At 38.6% G+C, this 19,862-nt stretch overlaps 1 protein-coding gene and 1 pseudogene across 2 annotated transcripts in view; both read left to right on the plus strand.

Moving 5' to 3' along the window:
* The window catches only part of LOC113659566 (AT-rich interactive domain-containing protein 1B-like), a 207,936-nt gene that overhangs the window by 8,306 nt on the left and 179,768 nt on the right, over nt 1-19,862 (plus strand). The gene's annotated exons all lie outside the window — the stretch shown is intronic.
* On the plus strand, nt 13,856-14,010 carry LOC125146102 (annotated as a pseudogene).

Here is a 19,862-nt window from a genome sequence, read left to right on the forward strand (position 1 = left end):
TTTTAATGACCATGCTCACTTCATGCGGGGTGCATTTCAGTGCCGAAATTAACTTGTATTTTCATTTTCATAAAGCGTAGTATGCATTCTGTTTTATTTTTTTGATTGCAATGATTGTTTGTAAAATGGAAGCCGTCATTTTGTACCATGTGTTATTCATTAGAGCTATACAGTACACGGGGCTTACATTACATACAGTAGTATTACAATATGCTTGTAAACAAACACGGTTTCAGACAGGTACCTGCTACAAGTTTCACTGTATCCCAATTAGTGTCCCCTTTCTTGTGTTTGGTGGTACACTTAAAGATACATCCATTTTCTGTACACAGGGTTGTAGGGAACCTGGGGTCTGTCTGAGGGGACTTGGTGCACAAGGCGGGAGACACCATAGAAAGCCATTTACACACTAAGGACAAGAAGGTCTTAAGAGACATGTCTTAAGAGAACTCATGACCTTGGACTGTTGAAGGAAATCAGAGTACCCAGAGGAAACTCTTTAAACACATGTAAGGACTCTGGGCTCAAAGGGCAGAGGTGGTTATCAAACCATGGAGGTGCAAGACAAATATGTTAAATGTGACCTGGCATATCATTTGGTAACTAGCTGGTTAGCTAGCTCATTTTACACAGTTACCTGTCTAACATTTATTAGCTAGCAAGAACCTGAAAGCACTATATAAATATAATATGTTGGCAGAGACCAACTAAACGGACTAAAGATCTACCTTTGAGTTCTTCACTCCTTTTAGCACCCTGTTTTGAAAGTGTTGCTTTTCTGATGCAAATGTAGAGTAGACGGAGAAACAACTTTCTTGTGTGTGTCACCTTTTTGTTCAGCTCATATCATGACCTAATTAATGGGCTGAAGAGTTATAGCTGCTCACTGTGCCAAGTTGTTACCTTCCAGACTGTATTAGCCTTTCCCCCTGTGCTTCTGGCAGCTAGAACTAATCAATGGGGATGCTAATCCATAAATGTCTTGAGTTATATTTACATCTTCATGGTTTTTTAAAAAAGGCAAAAAAATTAAACAGAATTTGTTGAATAGAATCGGTCTTTTTATTGATTACAGATAGTTAGCTAAGTGCTAATGTAAATAGAAGATAGAAGAGGAAATGCTCCTATTATTTCACCTATAAGAAGGTCTTTTGATGAACATTCACTCGCATTGTAGGATAAGAACGCAAAGGTTACTATAATGTCAACTGTATGTCAGTGGCTTCTCTGTTTACGGTTTTGTAGATCACATTACCATAATCAATCGTTTGGGCAGCTGAACTCTTTCTTTCCCAGTGGAAAACGGTGCCTCTTTAAAGGAAAAAAAAAACTGCGTCTCTATTTTGAGCTGAAATTGATGTGTCAGAGAGACGGTACTCTTATACTCGTGAGCTTTTAGCTAAATTAAGACGACTCGTAGAGAAAAGCTTTTCACGCCAAGCACAATGCGTTATAGTCCTCTCCTGTCTGAGCATGATATATTTCTCTCCTTCTTTTCCTTTCTCTTTCCTGTTGTCCTACTACTTGCTTTTAGGCTGAGATCTTGCACAGTCAGCTCTTCAGCCGTCATGAAATTGTATGGTTTGGTGCTGTAATTAATTAAGACCTGTGCATTGTGTTACGCCGCCGATTCTCAATGCCTCTCAAGCCGAATGCTCAGAATGCATGAACAGCACTGGATCTGCACCGTCTTACAAGATACGACAGAAAAGTAGAGAACACCAATTAAAGCGTTTTAGCCCCTCAGCAGTTTTTTTTTCTTTTACGTTTCGCGTTAAATGTCAGCGCCTCACTGTCCTTGTCGGCCCTGTCCTTTTCGCTGACCTTCCCTCAGCCTATCTGCAGCGAACCATCATTCAAGTCATTAAGCATTAATGATGAATTGTTCCATTGTGTCAGAACAGCAGAAAAAAGTGATTTGGTCCAATTAGTGGTAATTAAGACCTGTAGGAGCAAAAAGAATTAAAACCCATCTGTGCTCTGTGCAAGCAAAATCCCAGGTCTAAAAATACTGGTGCTTTGTAACGTAGTCTGGATTTGCAGGACATGAGGTCAGCTCTGAAGGCTCTCGGACCCTTATGCATCCTGCTTGTAAGAAACCTGTGTGTGTTTATGAGAGCTGACAAATCCGAAGATATGCTGTTTTAAAAGAAAGGGATTTTTCTTTTTTGCCCACAAGATCTAAGGAATTATACATTTTGGGTGATGCTTTTAGCTTTAGCAAAATAATAAATTAAGAGTGATGTAATAAGGATTCAGAGTTAAGATCAAAAAGTTTATTATATCTCTGATTTGCTCAATGATCGCATACTCTTTTTATTTATTATCGAACGATCACTATATATTTTTAAATTAATTCATGTAATGTCATGAAGCGACTCTTCAGCAGCCTTTTTTTCGCTTGCTTGACTTTAATAAGGCAAAAAAAAGACTCATGACATTAATCAGAAATTGGAAAAAGAAAGTCTGCACAGCCCGGAAGACTTTCCCCTGGTGGAAAACTACTGACTGTGACAAAGCACTGGATTCTGGCTCCTTCCATAAACAGTGGGAGCTCAGTGGTTAAGATGTGGGACTACGGAGAGAAAAGATGTGAGCTCAGATACCAGGATCACAAAACTGCCAATGATGGGCCCTTAGCAAAGCCCTTAACCCTCAACTGCTCAGACGTACAAATGAGATAAATGCACATCTCATGATAAGGTTGTCTACAAAATGCCATCTATTTAGTTCCTCCAGAATTTAGAGTTTTTGTGCTTGTTTTGTGCATGTGTTATTTTATTTATTTAATTTTTTAATTAATGGACGCATCACACAACATGTACAGGTCTTCACTGCGTGGTTAGTTAGTGTGTGTGTGTGTGTGTGTGTGTGTGTGTGTGTGTGTGTGTGTGTGTGTGTGTGTATATGATTTATTAGATATCACAATTTTCTGAAATTATTACATCTCCATGTTCAAACTAGGGCTGTTATGATGATATAATGTCAATAACATGATAAATTAATACCCACAATACACTTTTCTGACATATTATATAATTTTAATAAAAAACAATTCAATTTCATCAAACTGATTATTCCATGCAACACTAATATTTTGCTGTTTGTTAATTAGGAAGCCTGGCATTCATGATACTGTACACTCACACGTGTATTGTAGAAATGTCTTAGAAAATTGTGATATGATTTTATTTTTTTTTATCATTTTGCCTACCCATCCTTTTGAATACATTGTATGAGGATTTTACGCATCCTAGCTATAAAGTTATAACTATTCTGGTGTATAAACTTTCCTTTCCTTGGTAGCTACAGAAACTTCATATCAGTGCAAAACTACTGAATTAGATTTTAGAAAGCAAATGTGTGGGTTTTTTTTTCTGAATGATTACATTAGATGAAGTTACATTCATTTTTGGCTAAAGTACTGCTTGAAGGTTCAATAGCTATGTATGCATGTATATAGTAACTACTGTACATGACTTTGCAGCACATATTGTGTGTATTACTAAATTTCCCAATGGCTATAACTATATTTTAGACCTACTCAGTTTTCATCCTTATGGACTATTTGATGGTAAACGTGTAGCCATAAAGAAATCAGAGTATTCGCATGTTTTTCCCAAACGAGGATCAGGTTAGTTTTTGTTTACCCTTTTTTTTTTTTTGACAATGCCCGTGGCGAGCTGTCGTAGAAGAGTTATATCCCCTTTTACATATTAATGCTTTTCTCACGAGACCGTTCCAGCATGCATACATTACCATTATTAGGTCTGAGTGTGGCGTAGGCATGTTGATGTGTTTGCTGTGCTGTGCATTATTTCTGCATGTACAACGCTCACTCAAATGCTCATTTATTCCCACCGGCATCTTTTCTCTGCATGTCACGTGTCCCCACTGGGCTAAATTCTTGGTCCCGTATGCATCGGAACCCATTACGCATAACGGCCTTCTTTCCTTGACGGCGCACGTCATTCTCTGCATGTTATGACACTTATTTTATGGCTGCTTACATATCAAATATTTAAATAAACAGAATAGGGGGGCTGGCTGCTGCCGGAGGGGAGAGCCATTCATTTCCATGCGGTGAGAGACAGCATGCGGGTCGGTTGTGAGTGTGTGTTGGAGGGAGGCGGAATGCTAGACACAGTGAAGAGAAATGCTCCGCTTGGCTCCAATCAAAGCACCCGACGACGGGCTTTTTTTCCCACTCACACCCAGCAGCGGTGGCGGCAGAGCCATCAGTCAGCGACTGTGCTGGCCCCGGTGGCTCATAAAAACGCAGCCCGGCGTGGCACATGAATATCAATCGCGCGCCAAGGAAAGAAAACGCCTGGCAAAAAGTGGTATAAAACAACAGCGTTTGAAAAAAGTACTAAACGCAGGAGGTAGAAGAGGAGAGTTGATTTATTTGTCTTTCCTCGAGAGCAAGCAAAAGCAGTCAGGGCACGCCGAGTCGCTCCAACCCTGAGATGGTGGGAGGGCCATTACTGTCAGGCTAATCTTAAAATAATTAATTGAGAAGTCGGCGTTTTTAAAGAGTATTGTAATTGAATCCTAAATTAGGTCCGGGAAGGAGGACACGTCCTGTTTTACTATGAGCCTGTTCCCATTCTCAGAGCCAAAATCGTGCTTATTGGCAGCCTAGAAAGGAAAGCTAATGAAATGTATAGTGAAAGGGGAAAAAAAACAAAACACGCATCTATAATTTATTTTTCCCCTTTGAATTTGAAAGCCGTGTTGTGATGACTGAGAGAGGATTCGTCAAACGTGTGTCTACGACTAGGTAATTTCATCACTATGGCCTCTTTGCCTTGTAAACAAATGTGTAGTATGTTGAGGAACAAAATAAACAGAATGAAATGCATAAATCCTGGATAAGCTATGAATACTTTCCGAGGAATAGAATCTAGGAAGCGGTGTGAGGGAAGAGTATATTGCATTTTTATCCGCGCTCCATGCACTCTGGATGAGTCAATAGGCACCGAGCTCATTCTCAGTGCTGCGTTTCTGAAAGCAGTAGGGGTCCATGAACGGATGCTTTGACATTTTGGCAGTAGAGCTCATGTTGCTACATATCTCAAGGCAGATAAATTCATCAATAACATTTTTTTTACTCTCAGTGGAAGCAGATTAAATCAAGAGTAGAAAAATAAACCAGGTCAAGTGATGTGAGAGATAAAATTGATGATGCAATTTATAATAAACATCGCATGACGTTAACGCTATTTATTACATACTTATCAGTTTTTGTTACGATGCGATTGCTTTTTTTGTTTGCAAAACTAATTTCATCAGAATCGTTCGCAATTTCTCTGTCTTTACAGGAGGCAAATACAAACCCTTTATAATGCTTTAGTGATTTTAAAACTACTTTTTAAGTACATTTGGAAAGCTAATTTAACTACAGTGTATGTACTTTGTGTTAATTATCTGTTGGACCGAAGAAAGAATCGTTCCAGTCTTAAAGGCAAAAAGCAGCTAAATATAGTAAATAGACCTTACAGAGAAATCAAAAGAAAAACAATTCACGCAATAAACATAATTATAACAATATAATTATACATTCAACTGTTATGAGAAGTGTTAAACTGTTTTTCTTACTGATTAGTAGTAAATGCCTTTAATAACTTTTTTAATAATGTACACTTCCTATCAAAAGCCTGGGGACTTCGTTGTTTTGCAATAACTTAATATATTACATATTAACCAGGTATATTTTGAGGGAAACAATATCATGTACATATTTTTATGATAAGTAAGAAAAAACAATTACATGTTCATAAAATAAATAAATAAATAAATAAAAACAGCCTCCCATTGCAGCAGTACTGTTGCATGCTTTATTTTTAAAGAGTTAAAGAGCCAATTTACAAATAGGGGAATTATAAGGTATTATAAAAGAGTCATTAGAATTGGTCTCTGTGGATTTTAATGAAGTTTGCTCACTCGGGCATCCATGAGAAAGCATTAGATATTGTAACCAAATATAAAAACAGTGTTTAGAATGAACTGATGTACGAATGTACACATATATTGTATTATACGTGTATGCATTTTTTTAAATTTTTAGAAAGGTCTGTTGGGGCATCTGGTTAAAATTAAAAGGACAAGGAGCTCATAGGACACGATAAGAAAGTAATACATGGCAGTTTTAGTTTTTACATTAGCGAGTATCACAGGATAATTAAAGTCCAGTTTACGTTACGTTCCTAATTGTGACTATGAACAATGTATTTATAACAATGTATTTTAAAATTCATCCTTAGACACTGCCTGTTCAGGGTTTAAACTATTCTACTGGTTTGTTTTTTGGGGAAATAAAATCAAATGAATTTGTTTAAACAAAAAGAAATAAATGCAAGTGCTTCCCAGTCTGTGCTTTAGTGCAATACTCAGGGCACTGACCAGGGAGACGTTTTAAGGACATTTCTCTCTCTCTTTCACTCTCAATTTCAAAATTAGAAAATTTTGGCTACATAAAAAAAAATCCCACAATGAGCATTGACAGCTCACTATGTGACATCATAGTTTCAGAAGCCTCTCACGTCGAAAAGCCAGCCAAACTCTCAGCCAACTTTGTCTATACAGTATATGAAAGTAGCATGTCATTATCAATCCTGACGTTCTACCGATGGTTAGAGTCTTGTCGCCTGGTGGTCAGTCACCCTGCTGGGGGTTGGTCTGCATGGTCAGCCAGTGACTCATGGGATTGCTGTGGGTGGGGCTGCCCGGTGACTGTCATGCCTTCTTTGAATCATTGTTGCGTCAGTCTGGACTTTATCAACAATCGTTTGAACACTTTGGCAGGAAGGAATTAGTCTTTGGTCTGTGGTGAACTCAGAATTTACGCTGACCCATTAGTTCCTCAGGAGCTCTCGGTTGCACAATTACAATTTGTTGTAGAAAGGACATTATTTACATGTACATTATTTACTGTCACTGAGGATGTTTCCCTTCTGACTCTGGTTCCTCTCAAGGATTCTTTCTCATATCATCTCAGGGAGTTTCAGCACAGTGGAATTCTTTTCTGTACATATCTCTACTAAGGAGGTTCTGGTTGGAGTGGTACTGTACAGTAGGTCAGCTATGATACAGCACCCCTGTAGCAGGGAGGGCCTTGCTCAACTGTGCTGCTTGGCAATGCTGGGGCTTGAACCCTGACCTTCTAAACACTTGCCTCCACTGCCCCTGATGCCTTACATTTTGAAAGTTATTTGGTATTTCTTAAATGATTTGTTTGAGTCGAATGTCTTCTTTTAAGTCTTCCAGTAGCTGTCCTACGATCCTGACCCTGACAGAAACCTGCATGATTAGGCTAAGAAAAAATTTTATGATTAAAAAAAAAAAAATTAAATCTTTGAGTTTTTACAATGTCTAATGAGGAAATTAGAATGTTGCCCAAAATTCCCCAATGTTCCAGTGTGTGGTTATTACAATAAAAGCCTTTATTTTGTCATATATACATTACAGCACAGTGAAAATCTTTCTTCACATATTCCAACTTTTGAGGTTGGGGTCAGAGCGCAGGGTCAGTCAAGATACAGCACCCCTAGAGCAGAGAGGGTTAAAGGTCTTGCTCAAGGTCCCAACAGTGGCAGACTGGAGGTGCTGGGGCTTTAACCTCAATCTTCCAATCAACAACCCAGAGCCTTAACTGCTTGAGCCACCACTGCCAGGAGTTCTTACCTGTGCCTGAACCTGTGCACTGATATACTGATCCACTACCTATGGAGCTGATTGAGATACTGTGTCAGTGCAGAAAAAAATGAACGGTTCTTTATACAGCTCTACTGAATGCTACCGACAACATCAACAACAAACACAATTGCTTATTAGGCCACACCCATTTTGGGTTGATTTTCAGATACAGATATGGATATGTGGAGGTTTAAACAGGTACAGACATAACTAGTGGCATTCTCTTCTACTTCTAGTAACTGTGAGTCCTGGGTTTTGCTACATATCGTTCATTGTGCTTTTGGGAATGTCATTTTAGCCATCGACGTGAGTTGCATATACCTTCAGTATAACTAAGTGTGGCATCTGACTGGGTGATGGTGTGAAAAAAAAGCCATAGGACAAATGTTCTTTTTTAACATTATGGGTTTCATATACCACATACAGTATGTACACGTCCTGTGGCTTCGACCGTACCTTCTCCAAAAGTCTGTAATTTGCTTTTTTAGAAGCTTTATAGTCATGGACGTGTAGTCTGTGCTGCAGCAGTGCAGTGCGATTTTATTTAAACATGCTGCTTGCCAGATGAGTCAGGCTGAAGCATCTCCATTGAGGAGGACCTATGGATCAAAGCTTTAGAAAAATACGCTCTCCATAAAACTTTGCCTCCACCATGACTCATGAAGAAGTCTTGTAAAAAAGATATTTTGTGGTTTGAGGTCTGGTAATAGTTCTCCAGAATGGGGACGATGTGAACTTGGGTTAGAATAACAGATGGTCTATATTTGGAGTGTTGAAGCAATTCTTTGTCCCGGGGCTGGAACTACTCTAGTCAAACAGCCGCGCTAATTCTTTAGCTGCAATCAGCTGTTGGAAAAACAGACTCGGTTTGTCACAGTGTTGAATAGAGAGTGAAAGCAGTGGCTGATTAGCATGTCTACAATCCAGCATTGACACATAAACTGGCAGTGTATTGTAACACAACAATCTTGTCATTTTTGTCTAGTTGAGTTATAGTTTAGTTTAGACATTTAATGAATATTTGGACTTGTTCTTCGTTTGTTTGGCTTCATTTACTTATCACTTGGTTCTGTTTCTGACATTCAAGGTCATGATTAAATATTTGCATTAAAATGTACTATTAACAATAGCTAGCCTTTCCTTCAACTGGGAATAAGTTTCGTGGCCTCAGCTCATCTCTGATTTTTCAAAAACTGACTTTTGTATCTCGCCACTCTTGTTCATGCTGTCAACTATGTCTTGCGTATTGTGTTCGAAATTAACTTTTCGTTAAGCCCTTACAATGCCTCCTAAGCGTCGTGCCCCTGCGAAAGATTCCTCACTATCAAGAGGAAGAGGAAGAGGAAGATGATGACCATCAGTGAAAAGGTCAAACTTAGGGCCAATACTACTTTGCAGATTTTCACCTATCGGGAGGGGTTCTGGTCCCCATTAACTGCGATAAACGAGGGATCACTGTATATATATGGGTTGTTCCCATTGTAGGCTCAGATTCCTTCTCTTGGCTAACAGGAAAGGTTACAGATGTGATCTTTTGCTGTTCACTGCAAGAAACATTCTTCAAGAATTCTCCTCCACTGTCATGACTTTTTCAGAACTAGCTTTATTTTTTTTTGCCGTGTAAACTTGCAATACCAGGAGATCAGCAGGTTACTCAGTGTAGCCAGTACCAAACTAGCCGTGTGGTAGCTACGGTCAGAGTCACTAAGTTTTTTAAGATTTCTCTCTGTTTGGTGTTTGATGTGAACGTTAATAGAAGCTCTTGTTCTGAACTACTATGATTTTTGTATTGAGCTTCTGCCACGTGATTGGATGAATAGATAATTATATGCATGAGCAGGTGCACTGGTTTTCTGTAATGAAGTGGTGAGTGTATGGACACTGTTGGGAGATGTATAATGTCTTAACTCATCAAGGATTAAGACAAATGATATTTAAACACTCCATGGGATATTTAGAGTAATAGGCTAATTTCAATACTGCCTTAACAAAATAGTATGAAGTCTTTTACATTGTCAATTACAATCAAATAAAAGCATGAAGTTTACTTGTATAACCAAAAGAGAATTATAAAAATTAAAGAGAAATGCGTTCTCTGCCAACATGCTTCTCTGCTCTGTTGGTTTTGGCCAATTTTAGAATTGTTGTTTAGTCGTACCCACTGAGTCACGGTGATTGGGATTTGAAAGACCAAAGTCTGATACCGGACATGAATTACCCTCAGGGCCAGGACTTCCTGATTGCACAGCACTGGCCCCACATGTTCACATCTGGCACTCAGATTGATTTGGAGATCTTAAAAGATTGAAAAAGTGCCTTGGCCCAGCACTCGACTATGGACCGGCCTTGGTAGGTCAGGAGGTCAAAAGCAGCCCATATCCTCAGGTCGACAAGCCCATTCTGCTGGGAGCAAAGACATTAAAGGCCAATCAACCCTTGAGAGCTCTTTCCTCTGGCAGCTCTAGGTTTCACAAAGCCTGTCTTATTGTTCTTATGCACTGTAACACACCCTCATATCTCATCAGCACTGTCCTCAAATCAGAAGGTCGTCACTCATGCTCTTCCCAAATCCACATCTGATGGTGTTGTACGCAGAATGTCAAAGCAGAGGATATGATGCAGTAGGGACGAGAGAAAAAAAAAATGAAAATCAATTTTTTTTCTAATTAACTTTTAATATTTCCTGCTGAGCAATCAGGGAGTCGTCACACAGAGTCCAATAATGAAATCAATTTGGTCCGGATTGTTTCAGGTGACTTTAAATGAGTATCTAATAACCGGAGGAAGATTGAAGGTCAGGAGATGTGTTTGTTGCAGCTTACTTGATAGATGGTGCCGGTGAAATGAAGTGGATGTTTGTAAGGCCGACCTGCTCTTCACATCAAAGACCAAGACTGCCTTGCCCGTGGCATAGTGGCTGCATATTTTAGCTTAATGTTCTGAATGGCTCTTAATGTTGAATAGCAGGCCATGAGCTCTGGCTGCTGTTTTTATCCTGTGGGGCACACGGAGTACTAACTATTATTTTACAACACCGGAAGAAAGCAGACTGTCAGTGGAGATGCCAGCAATATCGCCCAGATGAAACCAGCATTAGGTTTTCTGGCTTTCTAATTAAATCTAATATTATTTTTTCCCCTTAAGGTTCAGGATGACTAGCATTAATTCACAAATTCTTTTAATAGCTTGGTGTAATTTATAAAGCTATTATTAAAGCCAGCATTTAAGAAGTCTTAACTAGTGATTCTTTAATATAATGTACGTTTTTGACAAACTGATTCATGGACTTCAAAATGTGTGTCAAGAAATAACAATACAATAGGAATTACCTTCCAGGTCTCAGAGGAGGTGTTTTTGTCTGATTGATAGGAGAATTGTTGTTTTCATTCTCACAAGCTGCTTGCACAAGCCGGACGTGTCTCGGCACCGAAACGCAACTGGAACGCATTCCTGGCGTGCCACGGTTGCCCTCAGACTAGGGGGAGGAACTCTAAGGCAGCTTTTCTTTTCCCCTTAATTCTTACATACGGAAAGCCGTCATTTTCATCGTGCTGACGCAGGATTCCACCTCTGAGGAACCGTTGAACTGTCGCCTGCTTTGTTCTCAGATGCCGGTCAGCAGAAGCTGTGTTGACGTGTACGTCTGGCAGGACCGTGATGCCTCTAAGTGCTGACTGCTATGTGTTTGTGCTGATGCCATGATGCCCCCACTCTCTCTCTCTCACACACACACATACACACACACACACACACACACACACACACACACACACACACACACGTCACATTGGTGTAGATGTATTTTTTTAACCTTTTAATTGTGTTTTTTCATGACTCCAAATCTCTCTCTCTCTCTCTCTCTCTCTCTCTCTCTCTGCCCCCCTTATATCTTTCCATTCCTACAGTTTGCCGGTCTCTCTGTGCTTATCTGTCTCTACCTGCATGTCTCTGCTTTTCTTCTGTCTTTTTTTATTTTATGCATCTTTTATACATCCTACTTATCATTTTCTCCCTCTGCCTCTTTCTATTTCTCTTTCTGTATTCTCTCCAGAGTTCCACCTCTGTCTGTCTTTCTCATTCTCTTTCTATACCTGTTTCTGTTCTCTCATGTCTTTATTTATCCTCTTTTTCTCTCTTTGAATCGTTCTCCTTTTATACATATCTCTCCACCTCTGTGCATTTCTCACTTTCTATCTGCTTTTTCCGTCACACGTCCTGTATTTCTCTATTCATCATTCTATCCGTATTTCTCTACAAGCCTGTGTTTTATTCCCTCTTCTATCTGACCTGTCTCACATTGTCTCTGCCCTACTCTCTCTCTCTCTCTCTCTCTCTCTCTCTCTCTCTCTCTCTCTCTCTCTCTCTCTATCTCTCTCTCTATCTCTCTCTCTCTCTCTCTCTCTCTCTGTCTCTCTCTGTCTCTCTCTCTCTCTCTCTGTCTCTCTCTCTGTCTCTCTCTCTCTCTCTGTCTCTCTCTCTCTGTCTCTCTCTCTCTGTCTCTCTCTCTCTCTCTCTCTCTCTCTCTCTCTCTCTCTCTCTCTCTCTCTCTCTCGCTATTTTCTCCACTTCCCTATTTCTGATTGTCTCTCTTTCCTTTTCTGCACCAGTCTGCCCTTCTGTTTGACCATGTGTCTCTCTGTTTTTTTCCTTCATTCTCTAACTTGTTCTCTGAGTCTCTCTCCTGCTTTTTGTGTGATATCTTTAAGTCATTTTATAGAATTTTAATGGTTTATACTAAAAAAGCTTTTACAGTTCTGCTTTTCAGCTCCTTTAGCGATCCATTCTCCCACTTCCTTCTGTCTCTCTCTCACACACTCTGTCAGGAACACTAAATGCTAAGTACATGATCACTTGAAACATGCCGTTATGTTCAGTAAGCACCAGACTCGTCTACTGAACGTGTCCTCACTGTTCACCTTTCTGCTACCAAAAGCGAAACAAACACACACACACACACACACACACACACACACACACACACACACACACACACACACACACACACACACACTGCTGCATACCATATCATACTACTGTGTGACACCTACCCTCCTTCTCTTACTCAGTCCCCCTGTTGTCCTCTCTCTCTCTCTCTCTCTCTCTCTCTCTCTCTCTCTCTCTCTCTCTCTCTCTCTCTCTCTCTCTCTCTCTACCTGGCCTTCATGCATAGCTGCCTTGGCAACCTCCGACTGGAGTGTTTTGCAGGAAGGCAATTTCCCCTGCAGAAGGTCTCTTCGGACTCGTGCTTGTGAGCACTGACATTTACCGAGAGACGTTCGACAGAAAATATGACACTGCTAGGTTACACACACCATTCTTATTTTAAACCATAGCAAAACCACCACTTAACACAACAGATGAATAGCATGTGTAAAAAGACAAACAATGACAATCTGAGCTATAGGTTCAAACCTGGAGGTGATTCCACAATTGAGTTGCTGAGTTGTTTTCCTGACTTGTTTTTTCTTTCACATTTACAAACATTTCAAATTCAAATTTTATTTGTCAAATACATAAACATACACAGGGTGAGGTAGTGAAATGTTTTTTTTTTTACTGTCGGTGTCATAAAAATAAAATGAAAGGGAATAAAATAAAGAATAAAAAATATACAAAGAAATAAAAAAAAAAACTAAGAACAGAATTTTAAGATTTAACCTTACGGGGGGATTGATAAGAAAGTATATGTTAAAAAATATTAAAATGTACAGTATGTATGACTGCATTTCAGTGGTAGAAGAGTACGAATAGTCTGACTCTCACATTTCCTGATGAATATTCTGACTGTCACATGTTTTATTTATGTGTAAAACGAACATAAATGGCATTTACACAGTCAGCTGATCTTTACAATAACATAAAGTATGGGCTTGTTTTGGATAAGAAATAAATCAAATAAAGTTTACAGTGCTTACAGTTACTTGTTGACAAATCACACTATAAACCGCACTGCACTTTGACACGGAATCAATAAACTACTCATAATCATTAAATCAATAAAAATCATGAATATATATATATATATGTATATACGTATATATATATATATATATATATATATATATATATAAAATAAAAGAAAGAAATTGTTATTGCTTTAAAAAATTAAAATTGCATAAAAGATTAAAAAAAAAATCTTCCATAAAAATCATGTTGCATAATATCCTGGCAGGGGCAATACCATGACCAAGGAGGTGGTTTACCCAAAGCGAGGCTCGGCCATTGCACTCGGGCTGTGCTGACCTCCCCAAATGCTGGAATCTAGACTGCATAATTTCTGATAGTGGGGGACTGCGTTCGCACTCTCCCCTGATTTGTTTTTGGGCAAGTCGTGGCCTAATGTTTAGAGAGTCTGACTCGTAATCCTAAGGTTGTGGGTTGAGTCTCGGGCCGGCCACGACTGAGGTGCCCTTGAGCAAGGCACCAAAGCCCCCAACTGCTCCCCGGGCGCCGTAGCAAAAATGGCTGCCCACTGCTCCGGGTGTGTGTTCACGGTGTGTGTTAACTGCTGTGTGTGTGTGCACTTAGGATGGGTCAAATGCAGAGAACGAATTCTGAGTATGGGTCACCATACTTAGCCGTACTGTATGTCATGTCACTTTCACTTTTTTCACTTTCATTAGTGAGTCTCCATGAATCTATTGCAAGACTCTATTATAGGTCATAAAAAGGTCAAAGGTCATAAAAATATACACTTTTATTGTCCCACAACATTTTATGTTACTGCATAAATAAATAAAAATTGTGTAAAAGATTAAAAAAAATCCAAAGGGGGCACGGTGGCTTAGTGGTTAGCACGTTCACCTAACACCTCCAGGGTTGGGGGTTCGATTACCGCCTCTGCCTTGAGTGTATGGAGTTTGCATGTTTTTTCCTCCGGGTACTCTGGTTTTCTCCCCCTGTCCAAAGACATGCATGGTAGGTTAATTGGCATTTCTGGAAAATTGTCCGTAGTGTGTGAGTGTGTGAGTGAATGAGAGTGTGTGTGTGCCCTGTGATGAATTCTAACACAGTTAACTATGTTTATTTATTTATTTATTTATTTATTTATTTATTTATTTAGCTAATCCTATGATACTCATTTCTATCCTGCTACTTTTAACACTGTCAAACAGTTAAATGTCAATGTTTTTTTAATTCAATGTCACAAGAATAAAGTTTCATGAAAGTTTCATCCCAATCACATGTTCAAGATCCTGAACATTTAACCCTTTAACAAGACACACAAGAAATGTGATTCTGCATCATCCCTAGGCTCATACTTTTTATCCGTTCTTTCCTTTTCGCTTCTTATTGCGCGAGTGGACCATGTGTGGAAGATCATGTTATTGTGACACGCACTATAACCGTATTCATTTGTTTTATAATCGTCAGCTAAGAGTTAAACCTCTCCTTCTATTCTCTTTGATGACATCAGTATTGCTTTTGCATCCATGAAATTAATTTTCTAATCTTAGTCAGCAGGAGCGTGGAATTTGCACAGATTAATAGCAAGCCGTATCTCGTCCCCATGCTGTCTCGTGCTCACAGTTTATTTAAAACACCGGCTCCTTTTTCTCTCGTTAGTGTATGAATTAGGCTCCATCATTGTTTCTGAGCCTCTGTTGAGCTGCAGGCATCATCTGGTAATAGCTGCCCTCCTTTCTAAAAAGAGTCTGGGTGATTGGGTTGTGTTTGTGGGGATTTTTCTATTTTAGCGGTGTGGTTTCATTTTCAGTACTTTTTAAAAAGTTTTTTTTTTAAGTATATACAGTGATGTGAAAAAGTGTTGGCCCCCTTCCTGATTTTATTTTGCACGTTTGTCACACTTTAATGTTTCAGATCATCAAACAAATTTAAATATTAGTGAGAGATAACAGAAGTAAACACAGCATACAGTTTTTAATTGAAGGTTTATATTATTAAGGGAAAACAAAATCCAAACCTACATGGCCCTGTGTGAAAAAGTGTTTGCCCCCTAAACCTAATAACTGGTTGGGCGACCCTTAGCAGCAAGAACTGCAATCAAGCTTTTGCGATAGCTTGGAATGAGTCTGTTACAGCACTGTGGAGGAATTTCGGTCCACTCATCTTTGCAGACTTGTTGTAATTCAGCCACAATGGATGGTTTTCGAGTATGAACCAGGTCATGCCACAATGTCTCAATAGGGTTCAGGTCAGGACATTATTGTCCTGCTGCAGAACCCAAGTTCGCTTCAGCTTGAGGTCACAAACAGAGGGCCGCACACTGTCCTTCAGGATGTTTTGGTAGACAGCAGAATTCATGGTTCTATTTATCATTGCAAGTCTTCCAGATCATGAAGCAGCTCCAGACAATCACACTACCACCACCATATTTTACTGTTGGTATGATGTTCTTTTTCTGAAGACTTTTCAAGGTCATCAAGATGTTTTCTGGCAAATCTGAGATGAGCCAGAAAACATTTTTTTTTTGCTCAGCAGCAGTTTAGGTCTTGGAACTCTGCTATGCAGGCCGTTTTTGCCCAGTCTCTTTCTTATGGTGGAATCATGAACTCTGACCTTAACTGAGGCAAGTGAGGCCTGCAGTTCTTTGGATGTGGTTGTGGGGTCTTTTCTGACATCTTGGATGAGTCGTCTTTGGGGTAATTTCGATCACCTGCCACTCCTGAGAAGGTTCACCACTGTTCCATGTTTTTGCCATTTGTGGATATTGGCTCTCACTGTTTTTCGCTGGAGTCCCAAAGCTTTAGAAATGGCTTTAAAGCCTTTTCCAGACTGCTAGATCTCAATTACTTTCTTTCTCATTTGTTCCTGAATTTCTTTAGATCTCGGCACGATGTGTAGTTTTTGAGGATCTTTTGGTCTGCTTCACTTTGTCAGTCTGGTCTTATTTAAGTCATTTCTGGATTTTGTTTTCCCTTAATAATAAAAACCTTCATTTAAAAACTGCATGTTTTCTTTACTCGTGTCTTTGACTAATTATTAAATTTGTTTCATGATCTGAAACATTAAAGTGCGACAAATGTGCAAAAAATTAGGAAGGGAGCCAACACTTTTTTACACCACTGTATATATATATATATATATATATATATATATATATATATATATATATATATATATATATATATATATATATATATATATATATATATATATAAAACCCTTTCATTTGATTAGTATTAACTAAGTATAACCTTTCTCTCTTAGAAAAATCTAGGTATTGGAATTATTTGGATATTCTGTCACTATTATTAATCTCATTTTTCTAAATTAATGGAGTGCTTTGTAATTTCTACAGCTCTTTACTTCACATGAGATGATTTGCAAGTGCAATTAAACTGACTAAACCTTTTCCTTTAACTTTCTGAAAGCGTTTATGCCTTGTGGAATTTCGAAGCAAAATGCACAGAGATAAAAAAATTTCTATACTGGAAAAATCTTACAGGTGTTACATGGAGAAAAAGGAGTGGATTTATCACATGGTAATATCCCAGTTTTACTGATGTAGATTTCATATTTAATGATTCTTTAAACTGTATTTCTATTTTGACATTTTCAGCTACTTAAAAATGAAAGCTGCTTGTTAGACTAAAGTTGAAATATTAATTTAATTAAATTAAGTTACTTTAAGTTTGTAGCAGCAAACCAAGCATGCACACACACACACACACACACACACACACACACACACACACACACACACACACACTTTACTATAACTTAAAATAAATAAAAAAACATAAACATCCTGTCTCTTTAATTAGCATTCACACATCCAGCGACTCACCAATTCATTTCCAACATATAAACTTGAGGTGGTGTTTATAGATGTTTTTAGATGTTCCAGAACATTACATGGTTAAAAATAAAATCACAGTTGTTTGTTAATAAAGTAAAAATGTGGGAGATTTTGTTGAAGACATTATGCTAGTTAACAAGCTAGCTAGCTAGCCAAGTAGCACTCAATAAATCTTTAGCCGCACATTATAGCTGAAATCTGTACAGCAGTCATCCGGGTGTAATCCGGTATGTAAGCAATAACAGGACTATTGTAGATGTTCCACAACCTTACATGGTTAAAAAAAATCACAATTGTTTGTTAATAAAATAAAAATTGTAATAAATGCCATGTCACTGTGCTACACGGAAAAAACTTCCTGTTGCTGTAGTAGAAAAATACTCAGCTTCAGAATAGTAATAGTAAATGTGCTTCATGTCAAGCTGCATCACAACTGGTTATTTCATTTCTTACATCTCACATCCACCTCGTTCAGAATACTTAATAACTGGAATTATAATAGGTCCAAGTGGGGCATGGTGGCTTAGTATTTAGCACGTTCGCCTCACACTTCCAGGGTTGGGGGTTCGATTCCCGCCTCCACCTTGTGTGTGTGGAGTTTGCATGTTCTCCCCGTGCCTCGGGGGTTTCCTCCGGGTACTCCGGTTTCCTCTCCCGGTCCAAAAACATGCATGGTAGGTTGATTGGCATCTCTGGAAAGTCCGTAGTGTGTGATTGTGTGAGTGAATGAGAGTGTGTGTGTGCCCTGCGATGGGTTGGCACTCCGTCCAGGGTGTATCCTGCCTCGATGCCCGATGACGCCTGAGATAGGCACAGGCTCCCCGTGACCCGGGAAGTTCGGATAAGCGGTAGAAAATGAATAATAGGTCCAATATTTAGCGCTTTCTAACAAACCCATACTTTTATTTCTTTTACTGTTTTAAGTTCGTAGATACACCAATCCGTTTGAGTCTGAGTGACTATTGATTTTTCTTACAGAGCCATCCAGCATTATAGGGAAAAGTGCCTGTGTGTGTTTTTTTGTGTTTGTGTTCTGTACATCTGTGTCATGTTTTGATTGAAGCACAGACTCGCTTTCTGAGCTGATCGTTAACCTGCGGCTCTTATAAAAACACACGGTCTGCACAGCGCTGGAATGAACAGCCTCATGAAAAAAAAAAGACACCCACTAAAATCTGATATACAATCAAGCCACATTTCTGTAGAGTCTAAATGGAATTATGATAATAACCGTTTGCAGAGCACCATTTTAATGCTCATTTGATCTCAATATGCAGCCTGCTACCTCGTAATCTATTTCGCTTTTTTTTTTTCTTTTTGCGCCAAGTGTTTTCTTGTTCGCTGATTAACAACTTTGCGCATTAAAACGAGCAGATTTAAAGCGTTTTGAAGTCGTAAAATCAGAGTCGAAACAACTCGGAGAAGCAATTTAATCAAATTTGGTGGCACATTCCTGACCTAATTTTGTAGTTTGTTGGATAATAGCTTTATTTTGCAATATACACGCAAGACTTTGAAACAGAGCGAGTTCATAAATTCAATTTGAGCTTTATTACTGCCTTATGTAGACCTACATTAAAACACAGAGTGGATGGCTTCCTTATTCAGGCAGAGCCGAGATCACGTTTGTAATTTTGAGCTATGGCTTCCTGCTTCAGATTTATTCACTCCTAATCTACTCAAATGCATTCTTGTTTTCTCTTTTTTTTATATGAAATTGTGCATTTTAAAATTTTAGGTCGTTTATGTTTGTGAGGCATAGTATAGTTACTGTGGAACATAGTGGGAGACGTTCTAGTATTATACTATCGTTATTTATATTTATATATTTTTGTGATCTCAAGAAAGCAACCTATTTGCCAGAGATAGTAGATTTATTAAGCAGTAACTGTGCTTTTATTAACATCGTGGACTAAATGAACTAAAGAGGCTTATAGATGCACTTTGGTCAAAGAAAAAAAGAGCTTTCAAGATCTGACAAGCCTTAAATAACTGACCAATAATTGCAAACAGGCAGAAAAAAACATCTATTAAAGAGTATTTATTTTTAGTATCTATGCCAGATGTGGTGACCAAAAAAGTCTGACCTTGAGGTCGGCTTTAATAAAGGAACCTTCTGGACTTTTTATAACCTTGCATTTATTTATTTATTTATTTATTTATTTATTTATTTATTTATTTATTTATTTAATACGTTATTGGAAATACGTAGATAAAGTATTAAGTTAAAAGCCTCTAAGGTGCTCACGATGATGCTTAATTCAATAACATCATACCCGACAGATATAACATTAAAACCACCTGCCTAATACTGTTTTAGATCCTGCTGCATTGTCAATCTTGTGGAGTCCATGGACCGAAACATACAGTAGGCAGCAGATACTTTAAGTCCTGTAAGTTG

This window comes from Tachysurus fulvidraco, chromosome 12 (assembly GCF_022655615.1).
Source record: "Tachysurus fulvidraco isolate hzauxx_2018 chromosome 12, HZAU_PFXX_2.0, whole genome shotgun sequence".
NCBI classification, from domain to species: domain Eukaryota; kingdom Metazoa; phylum Chordata; class Actinopteri; order Siluriformes; family Bagridae; genus Tachysurus; species Tachysurus fulvidraco.